This window comes from Lissotriton vulgaris, chromosome 8 (genome assembly GCF_964263255.1).
Source record: "Lissotriton vulgaris chromosome 8, aLisVul1.2, whole genome shotgun sequence".
Classification (NCBI taxonomy): Eukaryota; Metazoa; Chordata; class Amphibia; order Caudata; family Salamandridae; genus Lissotriton; species Lissotriton vulgaris.
In genome coordinates, this window is record NC_141696.1 from 518718790 (window position 1) to 518746779 (window position 27990).

Genomic DNA, 27990 nt, shown 5'->3' on the forward strand with positions numbered 1-27990 from the left:
CTGGGAAGGTCACTGGGCTTGAGAGTGGAATTTCTTTTTCTTACCCGCGTGGAGAAGGGAGTCAGTCAGGGATGTGTCCTGGCTCCTTTCCTCTTCTCCATATATACCAACTCTTTGGAGGAGGAATTGAGGGACAATGTCATCGACTGTCCAAAATACAGCAACAAGCAGGTCGTCTCCCTTCTCTATGCGCACAACGCGGTACTAATGGCCAGAACTAAAAAAGGGATCCAGCGCGCACTTGCCACTTATTCAGAATTCATGGCACACAGGGGTTTAAAATTAAATCCCAAGAAAACTTCTGTTATGGAGTGTGGGAAACATAAGCGCAAAATTAAGAACTTAACAGTGGCCAGTGAGACTTTCGAATCCACTAAAACTTGTTCCTATCTAGGAGTCCTCCTAAAGGAAGCAGGCTCCTGGGTCCCGGCAATTAGAAGTAGGACTCTTCTATTTAAAAGATCAATAGTGGCCTTAATGAACTTTGCACTTAAACTGGGTAAAAGACCACCCCAAATATTGCTGAAGACATATATAGCAAAGTGTAGGAGCATTGCCATGTATGGGGCGGGCGTTTGGGGTTTTAATAATGTGGCATCAATCCAAATTATTGAAAACAGGTTTCTTAGATACATTCTTGCAGTCCCACAGAGTGCGTCTGTTTTTAATTGCCACGCTGAAATGAATATTGACTACATCACTGACCTAATTAAGTTGCAACCTATTCTTTTATGGCACAGAGTTTGGTCCTCTCAGGCATTAAGCCTAGACAGAGAAATTATTAAGAAGGGAATGGGCCTGGATCAGTCAAGAAATATTCCCTGGCTAAATTATGTAAGGACGTTTTTTAATGATCTTAATAGATCAGAGCTTTATGACGATCCGGATCTGATCTGTGCCATATCAAGAAAGTCATTGAAATTGCTATGTATGAGTCACCTTAAACAGTTGAGATTAACGGGGGAGCTATGTAAAAGTTCAGTCATAAGGCATAAAATGGCCTTGTTACTGTCTGAAAGATTTCGATAGACACATCTTGATAAGGTTTAGATTCGAATCTTTCCACTGGTTGTTGACTTTTCCAATGAAAAACAATTGGTCGAGGGAATTGGCACTCTGCCCTTGCGACAATCTCTCGCAGCAAACAACAATACATACTATACTATTTTGCAAATATTATAGTGAAAACGCGCAAAATGGTTAAAACAATATCTGAGACAAGGCGGTTGGCGGCAATACCGCCCAGCATATCTGTTTTTGCAACAATTAAATGACGAATACTGTACAGTGCTCATGACCGGCTTTTTCAAAAGTATTTTAAAGAAAAGAAATTTATTAATTTGATGTAAATAGTGTTAAATGGTATATCTTTGTCTGTATTTTTAGTATCTGTTGAACTGCTTAGGAAACATGTATGTATGTACTAGCTCATTTTGCTTTTTTTTTTAAAACCGTGGCTTTTATGATTTTATATTTTTACAAAATCAAATAAAGCATATTTTGACTTTGACTTTGACTTTTTCTTACCACAAACTGGTTTCTTAATTAGGATCCTTTTTCAATCCACCCACTCGACCAGAACCCCTCCCAGTCCCTCTACTTCTGTTTACAGGAGGGGACGGCCCTATCGCGGAGTCCCGGCGGAGTCGCCAACTGAAGTACTGAAATTATATATCATAGAGCTATATTTACCAATAGCCCATATACCTTATTTACCAATAATAAGTCAGTCTGCAATGGAGAAGGTTCAATCGTTTATTTTGCAAAAGCGCCCTATATAGGGGAGCCTCTCTCTCTCTCACCCTCAAAGGTGCGCAGAGGAGACTGCTGGATAGAATTCAAAACAGTGCATATATACTTTCAGCATACCTCATGAAAACCCCGTACATAGAAAAGTACCACTTCTTGTGAATCCAACAGGAAAACCCATATAAGGCACAATTGATTGATTCGAAACTCAGCTCAAACTATTCCGGGTGGTAGGTCAGTGAAGGTGCCTCCCTTTCGTTCAGGAGCACGGGAGCATGGAAGTACGGGCACGGCGCCTGAAAGAATGTGCTCATCCTAAAAGAAAGACAGATGCGACCTTGGGTTTCTTAAGTTAGAACCAATGGTCCGTTCATAGCCCAGACCAACCTCTTATACTTTTTACACAGTAGCAGATCACGTGTTTTCCTAACTAGCATGAGAGAGACTGAGAAACGAAACCAAGATGGCGTTTGTTCAGTCAAGGCCCGATTCTTAATGTATACATGGTTCAAGTGTATTTACAAGGGGTCTCCCTAAGGTAGCATGCTAATATATTGGATACATTAGGTCAACATTATATAATATCGGACTTATGTTCCTTCAATTGGTCTCTGTGTATTAGAGTTGTCATGTGTGGTAGTAAGTGAGAGGCCGCCAACATACTTAGTATCTTATAGTCTAAGTTAAGCAGAGAGAGTGGCCGATGCGCCATTTTATCCCATGGTGGTTTTCTCGGTTTGAGCAATGATATGATGATTGCCTCCCTAGTGGATACAGGCAAGTGTCCCAAGTGTCCAGCGTCATTCTATAGTTTTACCAATCTAGGGGCCAACAAATCAATGTATGTTAGGTAGAGTACGATTGGTAGGCCATCCGTTCCAGGTGTTTTATTTCGTGCCATGTTTTTAATAGCCCATCCTACTTCCCCAATCTCCACCTCCTGCCCCAGGATATCCTCAACTCCCTCATCCAGAACTGGTAGTTTCACGTCTCTTAAGAATTCAATTAGATCCTCCTCCACCAGGGTCAACCTTCTCGTGTATAGGTCTGTGTAGTTTTGTAAAAACAAGTCATCAATGCCTTGTTGGTCATACCTCGCTGCTCCACCCTGCCCCCTAAGTTCCAAGATTGCCGTGCTTCTCCTGGTTTCCTCTGTTTGTCTGCTCTCTCAGGTCCTTCCTTTTCTAGATCTCCTAGGCGCTGATCATCCCTCTGTATGTCCTTAAGTAGCACCTTCTGTGGCCCATCATCTCTGATACGCACCGCCCATAATGACTGTTTTAAACACATCCCATTCCACTAATGTATGTGTTGCAGTGTTAGCATTGTCTTGAAAATAAATGTGTAATAGCTGTGTCTATCGCTTCATGGAACCCTGGCCTTCTAGGGCCTCAGGTCTCAAGCATCAGGTGGGGATTTTGGACCGGACGTGGGACCATTGCAAGCGTATCAACCCAGGATTACGGTCAGATATCGTCCAAGTGAGGTATTCACTACTGCAAACCTACTTGTGTACATCAGGGGAGCACAGTATGGCATCTAGTCAAATATGTAGTACGTGCATGGCTGAGAAAATGGAGTAATCCCAGGTCCCAGGGTGCTGAACTCTCCACAAATCTTTCAATCCCGACCTCTGTTGCCAATTGCGCCATGCCTCTGCTAGTTTATGCGTGGGTGCGCCAGGGAGCGGAGGGTGAGAATGATCAAGGGTAAAATCAGTTGTGCAAATTAAATCACAGTATGGCATCTAGTCAAATATGTAGTACGTGCATGGCTGAGAAAATGGAGTAATCCCAGGTCCCAGGGTGCTGAACTCTCCACAAATCTTTCAATCCCGACCTCTGTTGCCAATTGCGCCATGCCTCTGCTAGTTTATGCGTGGGTGCGCCAGGGAGCGGAGGGTGAGAATGATCAAGGGTAAAATCAGTTGTGCAATTTAAATCACCTCCTAATAACACTGAACCCATGAGTACGGAGGCCAGTTTCCCAGAGAGGTGTGAAAAGATGGTTGGTTGGTTAGAATCAGGCGCATATATGATACCCAATACTAGATCTCTGCCATCAAATCTCCCAGAAAGTACCACATATCTGCCATTTGGACCAATAATCTGTTTTATGCACTGAAAGGGTCCACCTGCCCTCACTCAGATCAGGACTCCTCAGGCAAACGCTGAGTAATTGGTATAAAATGCTTGACCTCTCGAGAAATACTGAAGTAGTGCAATCTGAATACCCCTAGAGAGTCGAGACCAAATAGGCGTGTATTTTATTACTGCAACATGCAGTACATCCCCCTTCCATTTTACGAGATACATTTTAAATCTAGTGGGGATCCCATTGTCTTAAGTAAGTCTTGCTCCCATTAAAAACCTCCATTGTGACATGCCTGGTCCCCCTTAACATTCCCCAAACCCAGTAAAACCCCCAACTCCCCCACCCCACGACATGTACCAAAGAACTAATTGCCATCCAAACATTATTTAAGTACTCAACCAACCAAGAGTGGTTACAGGGCAATCAACTTACAGTTCGGGACCCAGATCCCCGCTGTGCCCATTCCCTGAGATATGTAACAAATATTCCCCCCCGGACCAACCATTTGCAACCTCTACTATCATAGTGCAGCCAACAAGTACTGGTAGCCTTCCCTCCAAATGTATTTTATACCGTGTCTCCAAGATCCACAGTTCGGGATGCTGATTCATATTCATCCCACAAACTCATCCGCCGTCTGGGGAGTGAGCAAGTCTGTCTCTGAGGTGTCGGTATCACTGAGATCCAGTGAAGTTTCTGCTCTTTCCCCATGCAGTCCGCTTCTACTTGAGGTAGGGCTGGAACCTTTTTGGTTATGTGTTGCTATGTGTAGCCACGACTAGTAGCACTTCACAATGCTCTAGACTGAGTTCTTGCGCGATCGCGCAACGATTAAAACTCCTGATCGGTTTCAGTCTTCTGACCAACGCTCTCCTCGTTACTTTCGGTGGTGAAGGGGGCGGCAGGGGTCGGGGTGGCCAGCAAGGACGCGACCAGCCCCGCCCGAGAAACGGTGCAGAAAAGCAGGAAGGCTCTACGCCTAAGAGACCGCAGTTTGCCAAGAAGAAATAAGCAGCCCTAACAGCGCATCGATATGCCACAGATTGTGAGAACGCGGCTTCGGAATCTGACGTGGGCTCTGACCTTGCTGGACAGCGCGGCGGCGATTACGATAGTGAGAGAGGCCCTCCATCCACTACTGAAGGTGACAGCGACTGATACTTACGTTGTGATTGAAACAGCTGATACAAGAGTTGCTCCCCCTGATAGACTTTTTGAAATTGTCCTGTTAATCGAGGGTGACATACAGCAAACCATAAAAGGGGTATTTTGGGAAAATCTTTCGTCTTCCTATGACATTTTGCTTTCAGAGTCTGACTGGCACCCACCTTTTGTGCTCGCAGCTCCGCGAGGGGAGGAGGTGATCCTCTCCAGTTTTGCGAACACAGTCTCGAAAGAGGATGTGCTGCACTTTGTAGAAGAGTGGGCTCTGGCTCTAGCGCTGGCTGTGTACCACATTCAATGTGGTTGGGATAAATTGTCCCCATGCCACGAGATTCCTTTACGGTCTCAGCCACAACCTCAACCTCAATATCCCATACGGCGTGAAGCAAAGGCATCCGTCGCGGCTATCCTTGAACAATTAGAATATCAAGGTGTAATTGAAACATGTGTGTCACTAATGAATAACCCTCTTTTTACTGTAAACAAGGCAGATGGTTCATATCGTTTGGTATTGGTTTACCGGCATTTAAACTCGCATTGCTGTAACTGTGCAGTACCTAATACCCACGGCTCTGCTCTAGTGAATAGTCTTGTGCGTAAATGGTTTAAAACCACGCTTGACATTTCCAACGGTTTTTATGCCCATCGATTGGATGCTCTGAGTTCCCAATGGACATCCTTTACTTGCGACGCTGTCCAAAAACAATTTCCGCGTTTGCCTATGGGCCATGAGAATAGTACTGGGATTTTCACTGCCCGCATAGTCTCCCTATTGGAGGGAATCGACCCAGATGCTTGTTTGTATGTGGATGACATATATCTCACAGATGACGAACTTTGGGAGCATCTGTGTCGGGTCAACAGCATTATTTGTACCTTTGCCACATTAGGTTACAAATTCAACTTTGCAAAATCGCACATTGCAGAGTACACAGTGTTGTTTCTTTGCTACGAGCTCAACAATGAGGGAAAGGGATTGGCTCCTCACTTCCTGGAGAAATGCGCACAATTGCGCGCTCCGACAACACTGAAAAAATTACAATCTTTACTGGGCCTCTTGAATTTCGGGAGGACTTACATTCCGGAATATGCCCAGCGTATCAAGCCGTTGTATGCTTTGATACAACCATCTTTTTCCAAATCATGCTAGCTGCCAGAGCATTCGGCTATTCTGCAGTCTTTGCAAGCTGATCTGCTCGCTTCTAAATTCTTACTGACTCGTGATAACCAGACCAACTTGGTCATAAGAATTATCCCTGGGACAGTGAGTTTCACGTACCTGACTTTTAATGAAGGAAACACAGTACCTATTGCTTACAAGTCACACTTGTACACTTCGGCTGAATTGCACTTTTCCACTGTGGAAAAGTTTTTGACGGCTGGGCAGATGGCAATTCTTAAGGAACGTGCCCTGTCGCAGGGAAAGCGCATGTTGGTTGTTACCCCGTGTCCTGCCTTGGAGGCAGTCACGAAAGCCAGTGTACCAAATTCTAAAGCTTTGCACCCTCAGTGGATTCAATGGGCTTCATCCTTGACATCCCAGGATGTCACGTTTATTTTTGACGCCTCATTACGGTCGCAGGAGTACTTACAGTATGAATTCGTTCATCCGGCTCCTTTAGCAATGCGACCCCTGGAGGATTTCCATTGCATCATTTACACTGATGGTTCGGCGCAGGTTGTGCATGGCTCTAAACATGCCTACGTTTTTGCATGCGCCATTGTGGTCGGTGCCATGGTAAACGATGAGTTCAAGTCCAGTGTCGTGCACACGCAGACACTAGAGGACTACACTGCACAATTAGCAGAGCTTCGTGCTCTGATGCTTGCATTGGAGTACGCAGATCCTTGTGTGACAACTCTAATAGTGAGTGATTCTTACTACTGTGTCCAGTCTTACAATGAGAACTTGTTCTTTTGGATTCAGAATGACTTTCGTGATTCCAAGGGTATCCCAATAAAACATAAAATGATCTGGGTCCGAGTGGCTGGGCTTAAAGAGCGGTTGCCACTTGTGTTTGTGATTCATACTCTCGGCCATCAGCGTGTAGGAGTCCACGCTGTCGGTAACTTGCTTGCTGATGAGGCAGCTAAATCAGCAGTATCAAAATACTTAGCTGCAGCTGTTACACGGTCCAAAAGTAAGATAGATGATGACATCTTGGCGGCAGTTGCTGCCACTGAGAAGGGAGGTAAATATCCTGCGGGGTTCCCTTCGAAGTACACATACCACTTAAGTCCCAATAAGGTTCCTTATGTGAAAATTCCTGATGTTGGCGAATGTTTGATTCCCAACTCGGATCGCAGAGCAACTTTGATTACAGCGGCGCATGAAGGTGTGGCGTCTGCGCATGCGGGCGTCTCAGCCACTGTAACTCAGCTACAACAGAGGTTCTGGTGGCGGGGACTGTACAAACAGACGCTCGATTATGTCCTTCAATGTGACATTTGCCAGCAGATTAAACCTTCGACTGCTGCGTGTCCGCCTCAGACACAGTTGTACATATCTAATAAACCACTGGGTTGCGTTTATTTGGATCACTGCAGTCCTTTTTCTTCTGATACTGCGTATAAATACATCTTAGTAGCAGTTGATTCATGCACAGGCTTTGTGTGGGTATGGCCCAATCGCAGAGCTGATTCACGGACTGTCATAAGAGATTTGCGTGTCTTTGTAGGGATTTTTGCCTGTGGTACCTTCCATTTGGATCAGGGTCCGGCTTTCGCCTCTAAGGCATATAAGGATGCTATGATTTCGTTGGGGGTCCAAGTCAAGTTTTCGTCTCCATACAGACCTGAGGGTAACAGAGTAGTGGAGCGAATGAACCGTGACTTAAAGCAATCTTTGACAGCTCGAGTTATAGGCACTGGTAGAAACTGGTTGGCCCACCTTAATGGCGTGTAGCATGCTCTAAACAATTTCCCTAGAAGGGCTCTGGGTGGGCGGACCCCGTACGAAGTGCTCTTTGGAATCAAGATGTATGTCCCTGACCTCAACGGTCTAGACTGCATGGCTCAAGCCACGACCTTTGACGTAGATGAATATTGCAATGTTTTACAGGATCTAAAAAAGACCAGAGACAGTCTTGCAAAGGAACATTTGCCCTCCACATCGGATAATGCGTTGCAGATCCCGGTAGTTGGCTGGCTACCCAAAGTTGGAGAACTGGTTTGAGTGAAGATCGATAACAAGAAAGAATTCGGTCCTTTCTATCGAACGCCGGTTCCCGTTCTTGAAGTGAAGGGCACAAGAGAAGTCATTTTACCACCACTTCCAGGTCGTAAGGATAACAGGTTTATCTCAATTGACAATGTCAAGATACACAGGGTTTCCGATTCTTCATAGTATGACACTGGCAGTCTCCTGTCCTTCTATTGTGAGAAACTCTGTATTGGCCACTACTTCTAATGCTGAGCCAGAGGTGGCCCTCGAGATGCCTGTAGTTTCAATCCTTTTTTAAATACTTATCACAATAATAACATTGCTGACATAGACTATGCCTATCCTCCTGATTTGTTGATGCCTGATTTACAGACACGTTTGACCACAGAATCCCGATTCTCATTTGACTCTGTTTCAGTACATTCGAAAAAGCCCTCACATCTAGCAACTTATGCCACATTATTTAAAAAATTATTTTTTGGTTCCTCCATGCTGCTGTAATTAACTGGCTGTGTCATTGTGAGGAGGTTTTTCAAACTTGCCTGCTGCCCGAGGATACCGCAACAACTTGCCGGACCTGCTTCGCGGGTCCCGCATCGCGGGCTAAAGACTCAACAACTACTTGTCACCAAGGGGAAAGGCGAGGGCACAACAGGGCTGCAAGGGTTGCAACCACAGGGACTCAGTTTCCCAGGAGCCCCTGTGTGAACCACCACCTAGTCCGCTCTCCCTGTCAGCCTGACCCGCCCCTGACCATGAAGGAAGGATTTAAGCCAGCCGCGCCGAGCAACAGAGGGATGCTGCTGTAATTAACTGGCTGTGCCATTGTGAGGAGGTTTTTCAAACTTGCCTGCTGCCAGAGGATACTGCAACAACTCGCCAGACCCGCTTCGCGGGTCCCGCATCGCGGGCTAAAGACTCAACAACTGCTTGTCACCAAGGGGAAAGGCAAGGGCACAACAGGGCTGCGAGCGTTGCAACCACAGGGACTCAGTTTCCCAGGAGCCCCTGTGTGAACCACCACCACCACCTGGTCCGCTCTCCCTGTCAGCCTGACCCGCCCCTGACCACGAAGGAAGGATTTAAGCCAGCCGCGCAGAGCAACAGAGGGATGCTGCTGTAATTAACTGGCTGTGTCATTGTGAGGAGGTTTTTCAAACTTGCCTGCTGCCCGAGGATACCGCAACAACTCGCCGGACCTGCTTCGCGGGTCCCGCATCGCGGGCTAAAGACTCAACAACTTCTTGTCACCAATGGGAAAGGCGAGGGCACAACAGGGCTGCGAGAGTTGCAACCACAGGGACTCAGTTTCCCAGGAGCCCCTGTGTGAACCACCACCACCACCTGGTTCGCTCTCCCTGTCAGCCTGACCCGCCCCTGACCACTCCCTCCTCCTCCCCTCCCTTATAGCAAGCAGAACCTACCGCTGCGCTGGAGCGCTTGGGAGCGTCCCGGGAGAAGTCCGGGACAAGGACGGGACCGTCTGTGACCGTCAGGGGCTGAAGGAGGCTGGGCTGGGCCTGGTTCCTAACATTTAGAAATTGTTTGCTGCTGTTAAAGGTTTATTGTTGTCTGGGGTACCTCAAGTATTAAGGATGCCTATAGATATGCATAGTTCTCTAACCTCTAGTGTTGGGGTTTCTATCCTTGGTCCCCTTGATAAATACTTTGCGAGGGCAAACAAAGAAATTGACAAAGAACTCCTGCTAGCGGAGAAACGTGCAGAGCGCCGCCGCTCTGTAGAATTACTAAAAAAGAAACCATTGACTAGCCCCCAAAATTTAACTATCACTCATGAACTGGGTAATACTGGTAGGTTGGAATTAGATGCTGAATTATTCAGCACCAACCCTATCCCTAGTATTTTTCAAGACCATAGTACAACCCCTGTTCACTCTGATAGTATTAGCGATGGTAATATAAATAGCCCACCTATTGTTTCTAATAGTCTTATTGATCTAAACTCTTCAGCTGCCCCGAATCTTGTCTCGCAACTTCATTCAACCTTTTCTAATCATTCAATTGATATTGTTGAAACATCTGAGACAATTCCATTACAGACTGTTAGTAAGACCAAAATGATTCCTAAGAATCCACGGAGGGTACTTCACTCTCCGCCAAGGAAAAAAAGGAGAAAAGGCAGGATAAAAAGAAAAGGGGAGATTTTTTTCTGTACTACACCTCCTTTAGTAGGCCCTAAAACTAAACCAGCTGGCCCACTAGTGAGTGATGTTTCACCAGGTACTCAACTATTACCAACTCTTCCTGGAGAATCATTAACAATGTCCAACAAAGAGTCAATAGAACTATTTGAACATTTTCTAAAATCTTATATGCTCCCACTTATGGAGAGAGTTAGAATTTTGGGGGAAAAAATGGATTGCCTGTTGGCAGCTGCTCACTCGAGCACAACTCCCGACCTTGCGGAAGCCAAGGACCAGCCCCGACAAAAATACCAGTCAAGCTCAAATACATCGAACCCAAGTAGATCACATAAAACATTTGGAAACTTAACATCTAATAATAAAAGCGCTCCCCCAATTTCTACTAAGAAAACGGCTGTACATAAGCCAGTCAAAGAGAAGTAATTGTTGGTCCCGAATAAACCGCCCCCTCCTACGACTAAGCATACTATGTTCCCGGGGGTAGCTAAAACCCAAAGATAAAGATGCCTTCAAGGGACTTTGTTCAATCTAAGTTTTGTTATTTAAAATTAATATTTCCGTCACTGCTCATTACAAAAAACTTACTTGTGACCCGACCAAAAGACTAACTACAGAAATTACAAATCTAAGTCAAAAAGGTTTGAAAGGGGGATGGTTTAATGAGAAGGAGGCTTCATTCCTAGTCAATAAAACACCCACTACACCAGTGATTTATATGCTCCCGAAGGTACATAAGGACCAAAACAACCCTCCGGGACGTCCAATTGTCTCGGGGTGCAATTCAGTCCTTAAACCATTGGCGCAATACGCAGATTTTTTCATTAGGCCATTTGCTGTTGAACGCTCTACATACATCAGGGACACAACAGCAGTAATAAATCAAATTGAGAAATTCCACTTTGACTCAACAACCAGTATACTTGCTTCTATGGACATAGAAAGTCTGTATACTAATATTCCACAGATTGAAGCCCTAGATTTACTTCACAAACTTTTGGAATCCAGACCCAGACCCCACTCTGTTCCAACTGAATTTATCATAGAATGCACAAGATTACCTCTGTGTGAAAACTTTTTTCTATATCAAAACACATTTTACCAACAGCAGAAAGGGGTAGCCATGGGCGCAGTTTTTGCCCCAGATATTGCGAATATCTATGTTGCCCAATTTGAGGACGATTACATCTGGCATCCCTCTAACCCTTTCTCATCAAGAATTCTTAAATGGCTACGCTATATTGATGACGTGTTTTTAATTTGGGAAGGTACTGTTGACCAATTGAAAGAATTTGACACCTGGCTTAACACCAGAAATACTAATCTCCAATTCACTCTGGAATACAACAATACTGAGGTGCCATTTCTGGACATTACAATTAAGGTGGATATGAATAATCAACTTTTCACCACCTTATTTACTAAAAAAACTGCCAGAAACACGCTACTTAAGTATACCAGCCATCATCCGCAGGCGTTGAAAGACGGTCTACCCTTTGGACAGTTTCTTCGCCTTAGGAGAAACTGTACATATAAAGATGATTATTTTCAGGAAGCTAAAAAACGAAAAGACAAACTATTTACCCGTGGTTACCCAGGAAAACTACTAAGGAGATCAATGAAAAGGGCCTGGTACCAAGACCGTGAGGCCTTACTGACAGTGAAGAACCGGACAAATGAACCCAATATAGTTTGTGTTACCACCTTTGGCACGCATTCCAATGCGATTAAGACAATCGTGTCAAAACAATGGAATCTACTCCATTCCTTCCCAGAATTTACACAGAAACCACTATTTGCCTTTAAAAGAGGCACTAATCTACAAGACAGGCTGATACATGCATATGACCATCCTTTGACAGACAACATTGTAGATAACATGAGGCAACTCAGCCCTGTAGTTGGCCACTTTAAATGTAATAACTGTGCTGCTTGTGCTACTACTATGACGGTCAAGAACTGCACAATCAATAACATCCAGTTTACAAACAAAAGTTTCTCGAATTGCAATACCACCAATGTGGTTTATTGCATTCAGTGCCCCTGTCTGCTACATTACCTGGGAAAAACAATTCAACCTATAAAGAAGCGCATCTTACAACACCAGTCGCGCATTCGCTGCAAGAAGGAAACTGCTCCCCTAGTGGAACATTTCCTGCGACTCGGACACAAAGAAACTGACATGACATGGTGGGTGCTGGAAGTTATAAAACCTAACAAAAGGCAAAACAATGTCAACAAAGTGCTGACCTTGCGAGAAGGCAAACTGATTTGCCTGACTGACACTGTAAAACGAGGATTAAACTCAGCCACAGAATGGCATTCTCTTGCATGCCTTACGTGAACCATCCAACAATCTATGATGTAGGTTCTTTAGTTACTAATTAGGATAATCCTCGAATTAGACTGAGTTTCCCACTATGCCTCTGTATAATACATATCCAACACTGAAATAACAGCTGTACATATCGATATGTTTATGCAGTTAAAAAAATTTTTTGTATGCCATAAATGCAATCTTTTTTCTGTAAAATAAGTGTACTGCTTTCATAAAATGAAAATACGGATGTTCTATGAGTAATTCCAGAATATTTTCCCTTGTTTTATTCCAACGTGACACATATATGTCCTCAGCATTCATTTGACTAGTTCAAAATGGCTGACAAACTTAGTCCCTTTTCGATTTCCAAACACTTAGTCCCATTTCGATTTCCAAACACTTAGTCCCATTTCGATCTCCAAACACTGACTTTAAATGTCAGCGAGACCGATACCAAACCGTGGCTTCACTCTGATGACACGCGTTATTGACTTCACCTCGCTGCATCTTAAGGTAAGAATCATACGGCCGCCCAGCTGAAACTAAATGCGCTTAAAACTATGCTGCGCTCTTTATAGAGTAAGGTAGCAGACGAAATTTGTCGCCTTTTGTAATTGAAATTCGCTTGTGGTTAGGCTGCCCAGTTTCATTTTTATTTTAACTTCTGTGCTTTAAGTTGCCCATAATTTTAACAGCGTCCAATTGCCACAAACGCACACAACGTTAGTAACGCGTGCTTGCATTTTTGATAGCGTTTTGCTGGGATTAATGAACACAACGTGAGCAGCGTGTACATAATTTCGTACCTATATGCACCTATAACTAGGTCGCTCCCGCTTAAAATACTGTCTGCGCAGCACAAATGATAGTGACCCACCTAAAGCTTAAACCCAAGACTATTGTATATCGTGGGATGCTCCACAGGCTATTACAAGTATTATAATGCCAATAGATTTAAGAAACTTTAGCATCTAATGTGCACCCTTTCTTGTACCCTCTGACAGACACTGCAGGATCTCTGACTGCTCACAGGCTCGTTTAAGCGCAAATTATGTGCATCGACCCCTGATTTGTCTCAGAAATTTGATAATAATTCACCTAACATACACTGGGTAAGATCTACCTCTAAGTAGTAATGGGCTCTCTCTATAAAAACTGAATACATCGTGAAAATATTTACCATTACTTTTTCTAGATGAATTCTACTGTGTATGAATACGTGAACCCTATGTGAGTGAAGTTCAGACGCTACATCCAACTTGGATGAGCGATCTCCGCATTCGATAGGTATGTCCTTTAACATCTAAATAGGTTTTTTTCTTGTGACCACTAATACACAGATCTAAAATATAAGTTCTTCATTTCCAGTCAGGTCCCTAGGATACTGTGATCCTTCCAAGATCTTCTTGCGGATGACGATAATCCGCAAACAGGTATTTACAAAGCATACAGACCTAGACTAATAGATGGACCCTACTACTGATTCATAAAGGGTTTCATATAACATCCTATATGTAATTTCTTTAACTGAATGATTTCGCATTAATGCTGTACATATAGATTTGCAACTATGAAGTCGTCATACAATGATTTAATGTATGCGCCCATTTGTTTGATATGGATACAATGACCCTGATGTAATATAGGTCTTTCAACCCAAGAGTTAAATGGTTTGTTTGAACACAAAATGGTTCTAGAATGTTTTTGATTTTACTACAAATAGAACATGAGAAGTAAATGTTTATTGTGGACAGATTAAACCAATGCAAGGCTTGTTGTCTTTTAAATTAATGAACCACAAAGTGATATTGTCTTTAGAAGCATGAACTTTATGTTCACGTATATGTTGTAAATATAATGTCTTTTGTCGCTACAGTTTAGTGTAATTGTTTTGTCACCAGGGTGTGTTGAATATAGCCAATGTAATATTGTAACTGTAAATATCTTTTAACTTGCAGACTACAATATTTCTATACAGATCTGAACTGATTACAGTCCTGAGGATGGTTTCATCAAATAACTGCTAAGAAACCGAAACGTCGACTTTGCACTTCATCCCTTGCTTTGTTTTACTCAATGTGTTTTGGGATAGGTGTCTTTTAGGTTCTGTTGAGTCACTTAGCAATTTATTTTTATGTGTACCCACAGTCCTAAAATCTTATTCGCTTATTTGTCTGTATATGAAGCTGATTTTTCTTAATGAATTATTTGATAAAAACACTTTTTTCGTATACACCCTGTGTCTTTGTTTATATGTTTCATGTTGACAACACAATTTGATCAGTTTTGATTCACTCATTGTAAGGACGATAAATTGGTTCTTCTCATATTAATTTTAAATAACAAAACTTAGATTGAACAAAGTCCCTTGAAGGCATCTTTACCTTTCTATATTTACTTACCCAAGCCCTCAAGGGTATTCCGGGTTGCTCACTTCCTTAATAATTAAAACCCAAAGAGCCACTTTAAATTGTAGGACTACAGTGGACTTACCTCCAGAGTCAGCTAACTTTGTGATCCTTTTAGCAGGTGTTCCTCCTATTCCTAATAGAAATTTCGAACTTAATGACAATCTGAAAAATAAAGTTATTTTTTGATTGAGAACCAACAGAGTACGCTTCCACCAGGCACCCACACCACCAGCCGTCAGTGCATGCTTCCATCAGGCACACACACCACCAGCCGTCAGTGGACGCTTCCACCAGGCACACATACCACCAGCCATCAGTGCACGCTTTCACCAGGCACCCACACACAGCCGTCAGTGTACACTTCCACAAGGCACACACACACAGCCATCAGTGCACGCTTCCACCAGGCACACACACCACCAGCCATCAGTGCACACTTCCACCAGGCACACACACTACCAGCAGCCAGTGCACGCTTCCACCATGCACACACACCACCAGCCGTCAGAGCACGCTTCCACCAGGCACACACACACAGCAGTCAGTGCACGCTTCCACCAGGCACACACACACAGCCGTCTGTGCATGCTTCCACCAGGCACACACACCACCAGCCATCAGTGCATGCTTCCACCAGGCACACACACCACCATCTGTCTGAGCATGTTTTGACCTGGCACCCACACACAGCAGTCAGTGCACGCTTCCACCAGGCAACAGACACAGCCGTCAGTGCACGCTTCCACCAGGCACACACACCACCAGCCGTCAGTGCATATTTCCACCAGGCACACACCACCAGCCATCAGTGCATGCTTCCAGCAGGCACACACACCACAAGTCATCAGTGCAAGCTTCCACCGGGCACACACACAGCCGTCAGTGCATGCTTCCACCAGGCACACACACCACCAGCCGTCAGTGCACGCATACACCAGGCACACACACCACCAGCCGTCAGTGCACATTTCCACCAGGCACACACCACCAGCCATCAGTGCATGCTTCCAGCAGGCACACACACCACAAGTCATCAGTGCAAGCTTCCACCGGGCACACACACAGCCGTCAGTGCATGCTTCCACCAGGCACACACGCCACCAGCCATCAGTGCGCGCATCCACCAGGCACACACACCACCAGCCATCAGTGCATTCTTCCACCAGGCACAGACACACAGCTGCCAGTGCACGCTTCTACCAGGCACACAGATCACCAGCTGTCAGTGCACGCTTCCACCAGGCACAAACACCACCAGCTGTCAGTGCACACTTCCACCAGGCACACACACCACCAGCCGTCCTTGCGAACTTCCACCAGGCACACACACACAGCCGCCAGTGCATACTTCCACCAGGCTCACACACCACCAGGCATCAGTGCACACTCCCACCAGGCACACACACCACCAGCCATCAGTGCACGCTTGCACCAGGCACACACACAGCCTTGTTAGCATTGTTGTTATGAATAAAATACATTTTTTATATTATAGTTGTATTCTAAAGCAAGGCAGCTGGGTAAGCCAAGCCGAACACCAGCAGCAACCACCTCAAGTGCATCCAGCTCAACACCCGCTCCGTCCACAGACACGCCATCGAACTCTGGAACCTCCTCGACACCACAGCTCCTGACGTTGCCTTCCTCACGGAAACCTGGATCACCGACTCCTCAGCGCCCGACATCGCCATCGCCATCCCAGAGGGATACAAGATCACCCGGAGAGATCGCGACATCCAGACTGGAGGAGGCATCGCCATCATCCACAGGGACACCATCCACATCACGACCAACACCGACGACACCCTGACTACCGCCGAACACCTACACTTCCAGATTCGCACCGACCCGAAGACCACCCTCAGAGGCACCCTGATCTACCGACCCCCGGGACCACGCACACAAATCAGCGAGGACATCGCCGACTTCGTCAGCCCGCATGCCCTCCCCTCCGCTGACTACATCCTCCTGGGGGACATCAACTTCCACCTGGAGAACAACAACGACCGCAACACCATCACCCTGCTGGACAACCTCGCCAACCTCGGACTCAAGCAGCTGGTGTCCACCCCCACCCACCTCGCCGGACACACACTCGACGCCGTCTTCTCATCCAGTAAAGACATCGCCTTCAGCCACGCCACTACACTCCACTGGACGGACCACAGCTGCGTCCACTTCACCTTCAGAAGAACGACGATCCACCACCACCAGCAACAGGTTGCTCGAAGAAGCTGGAACAAGATCACAGCCGACCAGCTCGCCGCTTCCCTGAGCCAGCACCCTCCCGCCAGCTCAGCGAACCCCAGCCAGACCGCCGCCAACCTCACGAAGTGGATCAGCAACTGCGCGGACGAACTCGCCTCACTGAGGACCCCGCCCAGCAGACCCGGCAGCAAGAAGGCCCCATGGCTCACCGACGAACTCAAGAGCTCCAAGAAGAACTGCCGAGCCCTCGAGAAAGCCTGGAGAAGAGAACCAACACCGGACAACATGACCACCCTCAAGCTTGCCACCCGGAAGCACCACCAACTGATCCGCGCCACCAAGAAAACTGCATTCAAGGACCGGCTGGACAACAACGCACACAACTGCAAGGAACTCTTCAACATCGTGAAAGAGCTCTCCAACCCCAACGTCGGAAACAACGACATCACCCCATCGCAAGACCTCTGCAACTCCCTCGCCTCCTACTTCCACAACAAGATCGCGGACATACACAACAGCTTCAGCACTCAACCGACGCACGCCACGACCGAACCACCGCCCCCCACCACCACCCTCCGCGCCTGGACTCCGATCAGCACCGAAGACACCGTCCGCATGATGAACTTCATCCACTCCGGATCTCCGACCGACCCCTGCCCTCACCACGTCTTCAACAAGGCCGACGCTGTCATCGCACCCCACCTGCGGGACATCATCAACACCTCCTTCGACACCGCAACATTCCCGGAGAGCTGGAAGCATGCCGAACTCAGCGCTCTACTAAAGAAACCAACAGCGGACCCCACCGAACTCAAGAATTACCGCCCGATCTCGCTCCTCCCGTTTCCAGCCAAAGTCATCGAGAAGACCGTCAACAAACAGCTGGCTGCCTTCCTCGAGACGAATGGATCCCTCAACCCCTCACAGTCTGGCTTCCGAGCCAACCACAGCACCGAGACCGCCCTCATCGCTGCCACCGATGACATCCGAGCCCTGATGGACAACGGAGAAACAGCGGCCCTCATCCTCCTAGACCTCTCCGCGGCATTCGACACTGTCTGCCACCGCACCCTAGTGCAGCGCCTCAGCAACGCCGGAATCCAGGAGAAGGCACTGGAATGGATCATCTCCTTCCTCGACAGAAGAACACAGAGAGTCCGTCTACCACCGTACAAGTCAGAGGCCACCGAAGTCATCTGCGGCGTCCCTCAAGGATCCTCGCTGAGCCCCACCCTCTTCAACGTCTACATGAGCCCCCTCGCGGCCATCGCACGCCAACACAACCTCAACATCATCTCCTACGCCGACGACACCCAGCTGATCCTCTCCCTGACCAACGACCCTGCCGCCGCCAGAGCCAACCTTCACGAAGGGATGAAAGACGTTGCCGAGTGGATGACGACCAGCCGCCTGAAACTGAACTCAGACAAGACGGAAGTCCTCATCCTGGGCTCCTCGCCCTCCGCCTGGGACGACTCCTGGTGGCCCCCCGCCCTGGGCACCGCACCCAAACCGACAGACCACGACCGCAACCTGGGCTTCATCCTGGACTCCTCCCTCTCCATGACCAGACAAGTCAACGCCGTCTCCTCGTCGTGCTTCAACATCCTGCGCATGCTACGGAAGATCTTCCGGTGGATCCCCACCGAGACCAGGAAGACGGTCACCCAGGCCCTTGTCACCAGCCGACTGGACTACGGCAACGCCCTCTACGCCGGAACCACCGCCAAGCTCCAGAAGAGACTCCAGCGGATCCAGAACACCTCAGCCAGACTCATCCTCGACATCCCACGACACAGCCACATCTCCGGACATCTGAGAGACCTGCATTGGCTCCCCGTCAACAAAAGAATCACCTTCCGGTTCCTCACCCACGCACACAAAGCCCTACACGATCAAGGCCCGAGCTACCTCAACAACCGCATCAACTTCTACGCTCCCAAACGCCATCTCCGATCAGCCAGTCACGCCCTCGCCGCCGTCCCCCGCATCCGAAGAACGACAACAGGAGGTAGGTCCTTCTCCTACCTGGCCGCCAAGACCTGGAACTCCCTCCCGACCGACCTGCGCCTGACCCAAGACCACCTCTCCTTCAGGAAGAAGCTCAAGACCTGGCTGTTCGAGCAGTAGCAGCACCCCCCCTCCCCCAAGCGCCTTGAGACCCTCCGGGTAAGTAGTGCGCTCTATAAATGTCCTTGATTGATTGATTGATTGATTGGTAATACATTTGGACACTTATATATGGCCATGTGATGTGATCTTTTAAATCAAACAAGCAATAGCACAATACGTTTAATTATTCACGATTCTCCATTCAATTTTGTAATATCGATATACATTTTTCATGAAATGTCATTGTCAGTTTCAATGTGAAACTACAGGCAGGTAGCCAGTGGCAGACTCCTTTTTGCGCTGCACACACACACACATAAATGCAGCATTGAAGAACCTCGGGACACCTGTCAACCCATTGAACAGTTAGATTTAAAAGGAATTCCTCCAATCAGCGGTATCAGGGGGGCGGGTTAAGGATGCAGGTGGCCCGACCCGTCCTCCAATTATGAAGGGAAATAAGTGTAATAATTTTAAAAGCGTCCAATCAGATGTCCGCTTTCATTTTCTTGCATGCTTTCATGGAAGGCTGGCAGCATGGGGGAACCTTTCTTGGTGATGGGCGAGTCGTTTTATATCTGCTCACTGTGAGCGAACCTTCCTATTGAAGAACTGAGATAAACCTTTACTTGCATGCGCAGTTGCAATGACGCTGGTGCATCTGTGCATTTTGAGGGATAGCTTAGCTATTTTCGGTATGTGCCTGTGTTGTATGTAGATCTATCCCTGCTGTCTGAAGGTCGCACCAACTAGATCTCATCTGAGCATTGTTGTGAGTGTGTGAAGATAATTTCGAGTGCGATGTAACTCTGACGGCTCAAGCTTGTTAGGTGTGTTTGTGTCTTGGGGCCCTCTTATCTGAAGACCTGAAAATATTTAAACACTAGTTCTGCACCCAGCTGTAGAGCCTTGACTGGACTACTTTAACAGGCCCTATTTTGAGTGCTGCCTCAAGCGCTACAGTCACCTATTACATGTTGGGTCCAGTGATGGAAGATTTAATTCGGAGCTTTTTCCAATTCTAGTGCCTACATATGGGGTACATTCTAGCTTTCTAGAGGCCACGTCTGCACAGGAAGCCAGTTCCAGGCCATGGCTCATGATGTGTGTGGTCTTTCATGGGACAAGACATTGAAGACAGCGGTATGTCATTTAAAAATGCAGGGATGTGTCATATTTACAACAACATGGTGCACCCCTGTGTTTTCCCTTGCGCTGGCATTACAAATAGCACCTTGCACTAATCCACAAATCCCTTATGGTGGTTTTAGTTGCCTTAGACAACCATATAAAGCTCTCTAAGTGGTAGCTGTGGAGAGCAATACAGAAGGAGTGTTAAGCAGATTGTTTTACCAGAACTAATCACATAGTTTAGGTTAAACAAAAAAGAGTAACAAAGTGTAGTTATAAAAATAGTTATATTTATTATACACACTCACTAACACATTGGTATATATCTTACCCGGAGATATTATTACAATACACACAATATTTCAAATGAAAAATAGGTAAGTATGTCATATAGCTAAATCTTTTCTATATACTGTGTTAAGTTAGCATGAGCTTATTAAATGTTTAAACGCCATTTTACCTTTCTGCCTCATTTTGCACACGACATATAATTGTTGTTTTAGCTTTCAACCTAGAAGAGCTTCGTGATTTACTTGAGAAATATTATGTTATTGCTCTGATATCAGTTTTGCTCGGTACACTGTCTGCACAGTGAGTGCTGAAGGCTGCAAGGATAACTCGACACAATGTTTTTGTGAGGTCTGATCTTCGCACCTCCATAGACATAACACACATGCTGCTGCCAAAATCTGGCTCTAGGCGGGTTTTATATTGTTGTGCTGAACACACGTAACACACTTGATGGTGCTTCGCATGCAGAGAGCTGGTGGAAGATGATGTGATCCTCTGCCACTGAGATTTTGAGGTATGGGCCCACCCTGCTAAAACCCAAATGAGACCTTCATAGATATAAAATACTATGCTAAATAGGGAGGGTGAGAATTAGGTGTTGTTAATTCCTATTCATTTCAGCGTCTTAGTATGCTGTCACCATTCGCCTTTTATGGACTAATAACTATACTGATAACTTTGTTGCTTATAATATGTTTGCTAGTATTGTACAAGATACTGCGTTTGAGAACCTTGCATTAGTATATAAATATTTCAAATATGCACGTGTCCTCATTTACTCCACGGTCTGGTTTGCAATGATTATATAACGAAAGAGTGTTCATGTGTTCCACGATACCTGAGGTAATCTAAGTTCATGTTCTGGTCTGTCTAAGCATTGGGAGTTTGTTATGACCAATGAGACACTGTAGCTAGCTCGGTAAGGGCATTTTTGGTACTGAGGTGAGTTTTGGGTCATCCTAATTCACAGAGGTTCCAGGTCTCTATGCACAGTTCTGTAGGAGAATGGAATTCCAGCTACATGGCGCCCATACGTTGTTGGCCTTATATCATGACACTCGAGTAGTATATCGTTCAAACCTTAACCCCTTCACTGCCGTTTTCCGGAAAACGGTGGTGTCGGAAAAACCTACCTATTTTTGTAATAGGTCTTTTCAAGCTTGAATCTCACTAAAACGTTTTCCTTGAATTACTACCCAGTTGTGCTACAAAGTTTACTTTGTTTTTCTTATTTCTTGTGCCGTCATGGCTGCCGTGGACATTTTGCAGCATAGTCGCATTGCAGTGCGAGATCATTTGCGGATGTACAATGTGCCTTTGGAAGGCTTGGCACAGGAAGTTCCTATAGACGTTTGGCGGCATGGAGTTTGGTTTGGTGGCGCCCTACCCCATTCTTTAACAGCTCCGAGGTTAGGTCCTTTGTCCATTCCAGGCGCTAGTTGGCCTGTTTTGGGTGGATTTACTCCTCATCACCGAAACTTCCACCGGAGACGCCACACAGAACCCACCATCGGATCGCCCGTGGAACCGCCTGTAGAGCTTCCGCCTGTACGGACCAGATACTGAGGCCATTGCATCCCTTTGACTCCGGGGACCCCTCCAGTCAACATGACATAGAACCCGTCTTTGGATCACTTTTTGTACCATCCAAACAGAGCTGATTTAGCGGACCTTCAACACGGGGCTACATACACTATTTAAAAACCGAGTGATCAACAGAGAAACACCTAATAGTGATACCTCAGACAGAACTTTAAACCCCTCCGTGTGTCTGCATTCCCTAACCGTACTTTGGTCTCTACTGAACACCCATATTGGATCATACCATTCTCCGCATGGGCAGCATTAAATTAAACATCAAGTCTCATTAACCGGCTTAGGCAGATTCCCATCTACTTGCAAGGGTAACTGGAAAGAGTCATGGCTTCCTGATGAAGGCTCACAGCCGAAACGCGCATAGTACACTGTAACCTATAGCCATGTTTTAATATGTACTGTAATGCATTTAAAAAAAAAAACAATTGTTATTTACAGTATTTAATACATGTAGAAAGTCCTTCACATGTCACTTTTCCCTTTTTAAACCTACTATGATTTAATAAAGAACGATTATTTTTGTACTCAAACTTTGGTTCAGACATTATGTTTGCTGTCTAATGTCAGTCGTAGTCCATAATCTTAACCTGTTCCTAATTTCTCGTAATTTCAATTGTTTACTCCTCATCCTCTACATGGCAATTGTAACGTGGCTAAACTCCGACGACTACATGTAGTCGCGATTGCCGTGATTAGAGCCTTAGTGCATTACATGGGCAGTGATCTTCCGGGTGGAGCCCAGGGGGGTGCGGCGCTTCCGGCCGGACAGGGTGGTTTGAAACTCAGTCCCATCATGGTCAATGCCGTCATGGGCAAGAAGCCCCAGGATAAGGATGATTTTCCTTTCTGGCTTGCCAAGAAATTTGACCAGCTGGAAGCTGTATTTCCTAATACGACTCCTGGTGAGAAACACCGGATTCTTACGCTTAGTTTACCGAAAGATTTGGCCCCTGAACTCGTTGACTGTGAGACCTGGGGTAAGACTTTTGCAGCGGTCTATGCGAGGTGCTACGGCACCCCGTCAATGTCCGTGCTGTCTTCGGTCCTTAAACGTGTTCAAGATGATCACGGACCAGAGTCTGCGGTTGAGTTGGGTATGCGCCTGTGTAGCAGCTTTGATGTGGTTTGTGATCTGATCCTTGCAAATGTCAAGGAGGATGCTGTGAACTATCAGGTTGCTAACGTGTTGGCAGCGCTTCCCCATGCAGAAAAAACCTGACAGTTGGCGAAGATTATTGTGGCGGCTTATAAAACCGTGGATCGCAATGCCAAGGGTCCTAAGCCTTTTTCTGTTAAGGAGAAAAAGCAGCCCCAGGGACAAACTTCGGAAAGCCCAAGTCCAAAAAACAAAATTGGCCAAAAAAAAAACAGAAACAGGGAAAGCAACAACAACAACAAACACAGAATTCTCGTCCTGCATCTCCGATGCCTGCGCAGTCGGAATGTGTTTGTGACTTGCACGATCGCGCAACGATTAAAACTCCTGATCGGTTTCAGGCTTCTGACCAACGCTCTCCTTGTTCCTTTCGGTGGTGAAGTGGGCGGCAGGGGTCGGGGTGGCCAGCAAGGACGCGACCAGCCCCGCCCGAGAAACGGTGCAGAAAAGCAGGAAGGCTCTACGCCTAAGAGACCGCAGTTTGCCAAGAAGAAATACGCAGCCCTAACAGCGCATCGATATGCCACAGATTGTGAGAACGCGGCTTCGGAATCTGACGTGGGCTCTGACCTTGCTGGACAGCGCGGCGGAGATTACCATAGTGAGAGAGGCCCTCCATCCACTACTGAAGGTGACAGCGACTGATACTTACGTTGTGATTGAAACAGCTGATACAAGAGTTGCTCCCCCTGATAGACTTTTTGAAATTGTCCTGTTAATCGAGGGTGACATACAGCAAACCATAAAAGGGGTATTTTGGGAAAATCTTTTGTCTTCCTATGACATTTTGCTTTCAGAGGCTGACTGGCACCCAACTTTTGTGCTCGCAGCTCCGCGAGGGGAGGAGGTGATCCTCCTCAGTTTTGCGAACACAGTCTCAAAAGAGGATGCGCTGCACTTTGTAGAAGAGTGGGCTCTGGCTCTAGCGCCGGCTGTGTACCGCAATCAATGTGGTTGGGATAAATTGTCCCCATGCCACGAGATTCCTTTACGGTCTCAGCCACAACCTCAACCTCAATATCCCATACGGCGTGAAGCAAAGGCTTCCGTCGCGGCTATCCTTGAACAATTAGAATATCAAGGTGTAATTGAAACATGTGTGTCACTAATGAATAACCCTCTTTTTACTGTAAACAAGCCAGACGGTTCATATCGTTTGGTATTAGTTTACCGGCATTTAAACTCGCATTGCCGGTAACTGTGCAGTACAGAATACCCACGGCTCTGCTCTAGTGAATAGTCTTGTGCGTAAATGGTTTAAAACCACGCTTGACATTTCCAACGGTTTTTAAGCCCATCGATTGGATGCTCTGAGTTCTCAATGGACATCCTTTACTTGCGGCGTTGTCCAAAAACAATTTCCGCGTTTGCCTATGGCCCATGAGAATAGTACTGGGATTTTCACTGCCCGCATAGTCTCCCTATTGGAGGGAATCAAACCCAGATGCTTGTTTGTATGTGGATGACATATATCTGACAGACGACGAACTTTGGGAGCATCTGTGTTGGGTCAACAGCATTATTTGTACCTTTGCCACATTAGGTTACAAATTCAACTTTGCAAAATCGCACATTGCAGAGTACACAGTGTTGTTTCTGGGCTACGAGCTCAACAATGAGGGAAAGGGATTGGCTCCTCACTTCCTGGAGAAATGCGCACAATTGCGCGCTCCGACAACTCTGAAAAAATTTCAATCTTTACTGGGCCTCTTGAATTTCGGGAGGACTTACATTCCGGAATATGCCCAGCGTATCAAGCCGTTGTATGCTTTGATACAACCATCTTTTTCCAAATCATGCTAGCTGCCAGAGCATTCGGCTATTCTGCAGTCTTTGCAAGCTGATCTGCTCGCTTCTAAATTCTTACTGACTCGTGATAACCAGACCAACTTGGTCATAAGAATTATCCCTGGGACGGTGGGTTTCACGTACCTGACTTTTAATGAAGGAAACACAGTACCTATTGCATACAAGTCACACTTGTACACTTCGGCTGAATTGCACTTTTCCACTGTGGAAAAGTTTTTGACGGCTGGGCAGATGTTAATTCTTAAGGAACGTCCCCTGTCGCAGGGAAAGCGCATGTTGGTTGTTACCCCGTGCCCTGCCTTGGAGGCAGTCACGAAAGCCAGTGTACCAAATTCTAAAGCTTTGCACCCTCAGTGGATTCAATGGGCTGCATCCTTGACATCCCAGGATGTCACGTTTATTTTTGACGCCTCATTACGGTCGCAGGAGTACTTACAGTATGAATTCGTTCATCCGGCTCCTTTAGCAATGCGACCCCTGGAGGATTTCCATTGCATCATTTACACTGATGGTTCGGCGCAGGTTGCGCATGGCTCTAAACATGCCTACGTTTTCGCATGCGCCATTGTGGTCGGTGCCATGGTGAACGATGAGTTCAAGTCCAGTGTCGTGCACACGCAGACACTAGAGAACTTCACTGCACAATTAGTAGAGCTTCGTGCTCTAATGCTTGCATTGGAGTACGCAGATCCTTGTGTGACAACTATAATAGTGAGTGATTCTTACTACTGTGTCCAGTCTTACAATGAGAACTTGTTCTTTTGGATTCAGAATGACTTTCGTGATTCCAAGGGTAGCCCAATAAAACATAAAATGATCTGGGTCCGAGTGGCTGAGCCTAAAGAGCGGTTGCCACTTGTGTTTGTGATTCATACTCTCGGCCATCAGCGTGTAGGAGTCCACGCTGTCGGTAACTTGCTTGCTGATGAGGCAGCGAAATCAGCAGTATCAAAATACTTAGTTGCAGCTGTTACACGGTCCAAAAGTAAGATAGATGATGACATCTTGGCGGCAGTTGCTGCCACTGAGAAGGGAGGTAAATATTAGGCATGGGCGTAAAATCCGTTCCGCTCGCGGATTTTGCGGCTTTTCGGTAAATCCACAATCCCCGAACTCTCGCGGATTTACCGAAAATCCGCGAATCCACGCGCTGCAGATTTTTTGCTTGTGTTCGCACTGCTCGCGGCGCGGGCAGCAACAATCTCGCACTCGCGAAATTACAAAAATTACAATTGGGGAGGCGTGAAGGAAGTGGCCCAGTCTCCAACTTCCTGTTCCTGTCCAGCAAGCTCCTCCCATTGGGGTGGGGTGAAGGAAGTGCCCCAGTCTCCCACTTCCTGTTCCTGGCCAGCAAGCTCCTCCCATTGCTTAGTCCATTTCCTGGCCACTTTGAATTCGATCTTGACTGGGAAGGATTACTTTTTGTGGATGCTGCTGGATATTTGGATTTGAGGCCTTTTGGATTACTTTTGGATTCGAAATTTGATTTCACAAGTAAGTTGATAAGTTGATGTTGTTTGTTTGTGGTGATTTTTGTGTGTGTTTTTTGACTTTTTGGGGTGGTGTTGGGGGCTGGCTATGATGGTGGGGGGCCATTTTGAGGCATGGTCCTGCAGGTCCTGGCCATGTGGATGTGGTCAAGCGGCCATTTTGAAGTCAGGCAGTGTGCTTTGTGCCATAGGCCCACCCAGTCTGCTCTGATTTCATTCATTATGCCCAGGGGGCCTAGAACTCCCGCGGATTTACCGAAAATCTGCAAGTTCGCGAGCTGCGTATTTTTTTGCTTGTGTTCGCACTGCTCGCGTCCCGCGCAGCAACAATCTCGCACTTGCGAAATTGCAAAAATTACAATTCTGCGCATGAATTGAAAACCACCAGCAGGCACCATAATAAATTGCAAGGAGTCCATTTTGTGGAGGGGGTGGGGGGTGGGGGGGGTGAAGGAAGTGCCCCAGTCACCAAGTTCTTCCTGTTCCTGTCCAGCAAGCTCCTCCCATTGCTTGGTCCATTTTGAATTTGATCTTGACTGGGAAGGATTACTTATTGTGGATGCTGCTGGATATTTGGATTTGAGGCCTTTTTGACTTTCTTTGGATTACTTTTGGATTAGAACGTTGATTTCACAAGTAAGTTGATAAGTTGATGTTTGTTTGGGGCATTAGCTACAATTTTGGAACTTTTTTCAAAACATTAAGTAAAATATTATAGGCATGGGTGAACAAAGAGAGTGCCAGTGGTGACAGAGGGTGGCAGTGATGAAGAAAGGCTTGCAAACAGGCTGGGCACGTAGAAACAACAAGTTCGCAAAACTGGCGACCCAACAAGTAAGTTCGCAATTTGCGAAATTGTACGAAACCCTCGTGAACTTGCAAAAACCCGTGCAAACACACAAAAAAAAAAAATCCGCGAGAATTCACGGATTTTGCGGATTTTCGCAATCCGCAAATTCGCAAATCAGCAAATTTGCGGATTGCGAATCCGCAAATTCCGCCCATGCTTAGTAAATATCCTGCGGGGTTCCCTTCGAAGTACACATACCACTTAAGTCCCAATAAGGTTCCTTATGTAAAAATTCCTGATGTTGGCGAACGTTTGATTCCCAACTCGGATCGCAGAGCAACTTT